Below are 7,291 nucleotides of genomic sequence, written 5' to 3'. Positions count from 1 at the left end.
TGATTAAAAAATCGTAAATAAAATATACTTGACATAAAATCACTAAATTTTAAAGATAAAATTATCTTTTTTTAATGATGTTTGCAAAAAATATATCAAAATTTAATATTTAAACCACTTTTTGATAATATATTTAATATTATATATTTTTATCAAATTTTAAAATGAGTATATTTTTATGGTTAAGCATTTTAATAATTTGGATGCAAAATTGGTGGTTTACCAATATTTTGGGCCGTATGCTTCGTTATTGATGGGCCTACAATACCAAATAAAAAACGGGTGAGCCAATAAAAACGAACCGAACAAGCCCAAATCCAAAGGCACCATTTTCTTACCCGCGAAGTTATTATAATACTTTTCTTGTAATTTTTCTTCCTTTTGGTCTAAGTTTTTACCATTTCTTGATTTTCTTGAACCCTAGCACAGTAGCAATTAGAAAAAGACATAGCCTTCAGCATCAGAAAACAGATTGAACCTCCTTCTTCTTCTTTGTGTTGGTGAAATCAAAATGGCTGGTGAATCTGATGTCTCTGAAAATGCACTTTCTTGTGCTAACTGTGGAAAACCTGCAAATCTTCAGTACTTAAACTCTTCTCTCTCTCTCTCTCTCTCTCTCTCTCTCTCTCTCTCTCTCTCTCTCTCTAATTTTACTGTGTACTTGTTCATATATTTTGCAAGAACTTCTGAAAATTTAATCTTGTTTGGATTGAGGTATGCTGTTTTCGCATTGAATAACGTTTGATATATGTGGAAAGGCTTAGTTTTTGGATTTGATCAAAGTGGAATTTTGAAGTTTTCAGCTGTAGCTGCTGTTGCTGATGACAGCATTGATTTTGGGTAGTTTTTGGATTATTAGAGTAGTTTGGGAAATTTTTTAGTGGTGCCTAATTTGTTATGTTTACTGTGCTATGATGTTGAAAAACAGTGGAAGGTTGAGTTTTTTATCAATTGGGTGGTGAAAGTTACAGTTTTTTTTTTTTTTTTTGGGTTTAGTCTTGCAATTTGGTTTAGGAGGTTTGGGATGATCATGTTGTAACCAGATAGGGATGCCCTTATGCATAGATGTTTATGTAAAATTCGTAATTTTTATTGTATTTTATTTTATTTTTATTCTTTTTGCTCAGGTGTCCAAAGTGCATTGAATTGAAGCTTCCTCGCGAAGGTTCTACTTTCTGGTCTGTGATTTTTTTTTTCTCATTTTTGTCAATGATTTGATGTCTATTTTATTATCCATTAAATTTCTGTGCACAATTATAAAATGATATGAAGACTAAAACCAAGTATAGAGTTGGAATCTTTATGGACTATTTTGCATAGGTAACACCACGTGATACAATATGAGTATGAGGTACAAAATTTTACAAAAAATAGGCTATGAGTGTGAGAAGGAAAAGTAATTAAATTATAAAATAAACATAATTTTTGAGCAAAATCATATCAAATGATATGAGATAAAACTATATCGATTATCAATGGTTTAGGTACAAGGTTTTGACTTTTTTCAGGAATAGTTTGTAGTTAGATATATGTTGTTTTTGTTACAATAGTAATATTTAGAGTTAGACGAATGAGTACACAAGTATCAAACGAGTTTACAGATACAACAACCATTTAGGAGGGCCATGCTTTAGAGCTTATAGGTTACATTTACAAAGTACAATGGTTGCATCACATAAAACTTTACTAATTGATGTATCAATGTCCTTTATATATTGTTCATATTGGAGCCTATTTTGATATCTCTTGACAGCTCCCAGGATTGTTTCAAGTCTTTGTGGAGCTCGCACAAGTCGGTGCATGTGAAGGCGAAGCTATCCTCACCTGGCATGGGCACTCCAGGTGAGCAGGAGTCAAGCTCACCTGGTGAAAGTTGGTTATACTGCTTGAAGAGAGGGCAGTCACGAACTCCAAAGATGCCTCACTTTGATTGGACTGGGTAATTTCTAGGACACTGAATCGCTTCATATTGTGGAATGTATGCATCTTAATTTAATGATGATTGATCAGAAACTTATGTTCATTGTTACTTATTTGCAAGGATATGATGCTGTTTAAGCATTTTTCAAATCCTTTTTTTTTTCCCATGTTCACCTTCTTTTTCATTTATCTTATGTATTTTTGGCATTGTAGATGTATGCAGCAGTTTACAGCTAACACACATTTTCTTTTCAGCACTTTATCTTATGTTTGTAATGAACTCAATTTTTGTTGAAAGCAAAATTTCATTTATGCTTTTGTAAGGACGTTGCGGCCATATCCCATATCTGTTAAACGCATTGTTCCGGCTAATATTGATAAACCAGACTGGGCAGATGATGCGAGTTACCTGAGTTCTTCCTATTTAATTTCCTGCATTTTTTTATTTGACTCATTTTACTACAGTTTATGTGATAGCCAATAATTTGATAGCAGGGTTTATTTGTTTCTAAATTGTTTCTATCTTCTATTTCCAGGGAATTCCCAAAATTGAGCCTAATAGTGACTTCCAGCATACTGTTGAGGTGGGTAGTTTTTTAGTTTTTCATGTAGGAAATCAATGTAGGATAAAGTTGGAGATTATTTATATTTTTTTATTTAGTCTCTCTTCTAACTGATTTTAATATGTAGATTAAATCTCCAGATCTAATTGCGAAAATGAGAGAAACATGTCAGGTAAATTCTTCACGTTTTCTATGGCATTTAGTTTTCATAGATTTTTGTGGTACTGGAGTTTTATTTGGCTCCTCTGCTATCTTAATTTATTCTCGATCATATTAATTTGTAGATTGCAAGGGAGGTTTTGGATGTGGCTGCTTGTATTGTTCGGCCTGGTGTGACAACTGATGAGATTGACAAAGTTGTTCACGACACAACTATTGCTGCAGGTATTACTTTTGTTTGCCAAGTTCCATTTTCAAAATCTTCTGTTACTGTTATTACTTATTATTATAGTTATTATAATCACATGCTCTAGAGACACACTTTTTCATTTATTGATGTTGTTGCTATTGCCAATTACACTAAATAATTAGCGCTGATGGATGTTTGCCACCAAATTTCTACTTATGCAGGAGGATATCCATCACCTCTCAATTATCATTTCTTCCCTAAATCTTGCTGCACGTAGGTATTTTCCTTCTGTTCATGTTCTATTCTTCTCAGATTGACCCAGGTATTTGTTAACAATGAAATCTGCTCTGTTTAACAGGTCAGTTAATGAAGTAATCTGTCATGGAATTCCTGATGCAAGGTAGACTGTTCTGTGATTTTCTCTTATTTATCCTTTTTACAGTTTTTCTTTGTTACCACTTACCAGTACCGGATTGTAGTAATAGATCTTCTGACGTCTGCCTTCATTTTAACATAAACGTCACTATCACTTTCTTGATACATTGAAATGTCAATGTATCTGGATATACATATACATTGATTTTTTCAATGTACCGGAAAAAAAGGTCAAAAGTAACATTTGTTTTGAAAGAGTTTATTATAATCCAATGGAAAATATTTCTCTTGAAATGCCGTATCGGTAATTTACATTTCAAGTAGTGCAAGTGTAGCTATTTTGACAATTATTTCAACTTGAGATTTTCTTTTGATAATGTCATTTTACAGGAAGCTTGAAGATGGAGACATTGTAAATATTGATGTCACTGTGTACTATAAAGGTGTACATGGTGAGTGGATTAATGTATATTTATATATGTGTACACTATTGAGTTGAAGTTATACATGACACTTGTCTTTCTGTGTTGAGTTAATGCAGGTGATCTCAACGAAACGTACTTCGTGGGAAATGTTGTTGAAGACTCTCGGAAGCTGGTCAAATGCACATATGAGTGCCTTGAAAAGGCAATAGCTATTGGTATATTACCATTGTATTTCTACTCAAGTTTGATCATCTCAAAGCTTCATTGTCAATTCATACACTAACTGTAAATTCAGTTCAATGATAAATTTCGGTTAAAGTCAGAACTCAGAAGGATATGTTTTAATGAGTGATATCAAATAATATCATATTAGCTGCTTATTGATATTTAGTGAGTAATATATATATTCTGATTTTTCCTTTCTTATCAATTTCAGTAAAACCCGGAGTACGATTCCGGGAAACTGGTGAAGTTATCAACCGTCATGCAACTATGTCAGGCTTTTCAGTGGTATTGCATTCTGTTCCTTTACAATTAATTTTCTTTCTTGCACAACAGATTTGTTTACTAGTTTGTTAGTTACTGATATTCTCCCTTGCCCCTTTAGGTAAAATCATACTGTGGTCATGGAATTGGAGAGCTCTTTCATTGTGCACCAAACATTCCTCATTATGGAAGTATCCTTTTCATGGTTTAAATGCACTGCAAGAAAAAAGTGATTTAACAAAAGCTGTTTTTTAACACTGCATGTCTTGGTTTCTAGCTTCTCCCCCTATCCCTCCAATTTGTTTGTTAAAAACCAACCATGATTGCAATGAAATCAAATGTAGTGAACCTTAACCACTTGCAGGAAATAAAGCAGTTGGTATTATGAAGGCTGGACAAACCTTCACAATTGAACCAATGATCAACGCAGGTATGTTTCTAAAAGGTTTAAATCGATTACTTACATGGATAAACGTCATATTTCTGATTTGGTTTTTTCGTTAGGTATCTGGCGTGATCGAATGTGGCCAGATGGATGGACTGCTGTCACCGCAGATGGTAAATGAAATGCTCAATTTGAGCACACTCTTTTGGTAAGTGCATCTTTCTTTAGTCCTGGATTCTAATGATAGATGCATATAAAAGCCACACAGTTTGAGTATCTTTGTTCTTTTCCACCCTGAAAGAAAATGGTCTTACAAGTGCTGGAAGTTACCAACTGAAAAAAAAAGGGTAAATTACATTGATTTCTCCATACCTTTTGATTTATTATGCTTAAAAGTGATCTAAGGAAGTCATTGTCCCATTTCGCAAAATACACGAACATACCGAGTATCCACAAATCCCTAGGGAAGATAGTGTATACTTTACAAATGAACAAATATATGTGCAGTATTCTCTAACCTTGGGGGAAGTTAATGTAATTTATCATTAAATTTTTAAAGAAATTTTCTAGAAAGACAATAGCAGTTCCTTTCTCTTTGTACTTACCTCCTTCAAAGATCATGACATCAATGTGACACAATTTTTTACATGTCCTTGACTAAATCTTTGCAAACTCCTATATGGTATTGGATATCAGAGTACACAGTACAATGATATGTTAGTGCTTTAATTCCATGGCCACTTATAATTTGTTATGTTGGTGAATTTATGGCTTTATGACACTTTTGTATCGCTTTTCCTAAGTACCTTAGGCTATGTATTTTGTAGTTAAATTAACCATTTTTTAACCCCTTTTTTTTTTCAGGTGACAGACACTGGTGTTGAGGTCCTAACAGGGAGGTTGCAGACATCACCCAATGTTTTTTCATGGTTGAAATCATGAAATTTGTGGCAGTTTTCTGAAAAAAAATGCATAGAATGAATAGAACATTAGACAACATTTCATTGCCCTTTCACTTCTTGCCTCTTTTTGGTGGATCATGTTTTGTAACTCATCATAAAGTTCAACATAGACTGAATTCTTCCAAACCCCTTTGACAATATAATGTTTGTTTTGTATAATTAAATGTTAGTCATTTTTAATAATCTTGTCCTATGTTCTTTTCTTCAGCTTATTTGTTGTAATCAATAAAATAGTTAGATCATAAGTAGTCTAATAAATGATATATTCTACTGCATAATTCATGTTATTTAATTTTTGGGGGTATTTGTATCAAGTCCACAAGTAACATATTTTTCAGCTTGTTTAATTCATGTTATTTATTGTTTTGTATAATCAAGACAATAAAAATAGACAGATCTGTAGTGATCAATATACATATAAAGAAATGATTAGTTGAAAAAAATAATGAAATTAATTTCAATAAGAAATTATTTTATTTTATTTCTTTCAAAAATGCTAAAACTTGGTAGTTGAATCTCTCTCCTCTATTCTAAGATTGAAGTTCATATATCATTTGAAGCAGTTTTTCTCAGAGGAAAACCTTTGACTTGATTCCAACAAAGCCTATTCAAATGTACAACAAACATGCTATTTCTTAATATATCTCTGACAATAAAATAAAATAATATATCAAAATTTTCAGAAAGTTGGATCATTAACATTAATCACAAATTTTGTCTTAGTAAAAAATGCTTCATCAATTCAAAGTATAGGGCTTCAAATTCTAACTTGTGCGTTACATTATTCCTTTAATTTAAGTTTCTTGCTGCCTTTGTCTTAAATCTTTTAAGAATCATCCTCCTTTGTTTTAGGTTTTAGAATTATTTTCCTTTTATTTATATATTTTGTCACTTTTGCCACGTGACTTCAGCTGGCTTTGCCAATTAAGAGAGTCTCAGTCAACGGATCAAAAAACTATTACCAATAAGGAAGGAAAATAATAATAATTAAAAGAAAAATGCAATCCCAAGAAAAGGGAAATAATAAATAAATAACAAAATACAATAAAAAATCACTTCTTTTTAATACAAAATAAATAAGTGTCTATCTTTAGTAAGCTCAACTCTTTTGAACTTTTTTAATATGCACAAAAATAATTTGTAAATGTACCTCATATTGGGGGTTTAATAATAATAATAATTTTCTTAACTCTACCACAAATATTTTTAAAATTCATCTAATAAAACCCTAATTTCTCATCGCACTTTTCAATCTATCCACAAAGCCACTGCCACCTGTTTCCCTCTTCTTTGGTCTCTGCCATTACCGTCGCCGTCCAATCCGGCACTCGTTGCCAATCTCAGCCTATCTCCCGGCGTCGCTATTAGGCTCTTTCTCCCCGTCGTTTATTCTCAGTATCTGTGTTCTATCTTCTCTCTTCTCTCTTCGAGTCGTCGTCAGCGCCGTGGTGCTCCGTCTCCTCCTTCATCTTCCACTTCTAGAGTTTCAATGGAGCCTCAGCCTCAGGTATGAATTTGCTTCATTGGTTTCGCTTTTTTCGTTCCTTTTATTCTCTTGTTGTATGAATCTGCTTCATTGAACTCATCCAATCATTCTTTTGTTCTACTTATTTTTTGTTTAGGTTTTCCATACGAATTTGTTTTATTGATTTCATTCAGTTATTTTTTTTGTTCTGTTTATTTGGTTGTTTGAATTTTTTTTGGATTCTGTTTATGAGGATTAAAAAATTTTGAAATTTGTTCTTATGATTCTGATTTCAATTTCTATGTTTATGATTCTGTTCATGATGCTCTAGTTCTATTTTTTGTTCTATTTTTTATTTGTT

At 32.3% G+C, this 7,291-nt stretch overlaps 1 pseudogene; it reads left to right on the top strand.

Moving 5' to 3' along the window:
* The first annotated feature begins 388 nt into the window (after nucleotides 1-388).
* On the top strand, nucleotides 389-5,762 carry LOC130960373 (methionine aminopeptidase 1A-like; annotated as a pseudogene).
* The last annotated feature ends 1,529 nt before the right edge of the window (nucleotides 5,763-7,291 follow it).

This window comes from Arachis stenosperma, chromosome 2, assembly GCF_014773155.1.
Source record: "Arachis stenosperma cultivar V10309 chromosome 2, arast.V10309.gnm1.PFL2, whole genome shotgun sequence".
Lineage (NCBI taxonomy): Eukaryota > Viridiplantae > Streptophyta > Magnoliopsida > Fabales > Fabaceae > Arachis > Arachis stenosperma.
This window is presented reverse-complemented; position numbering and strand designations above follow the sequence as displayed.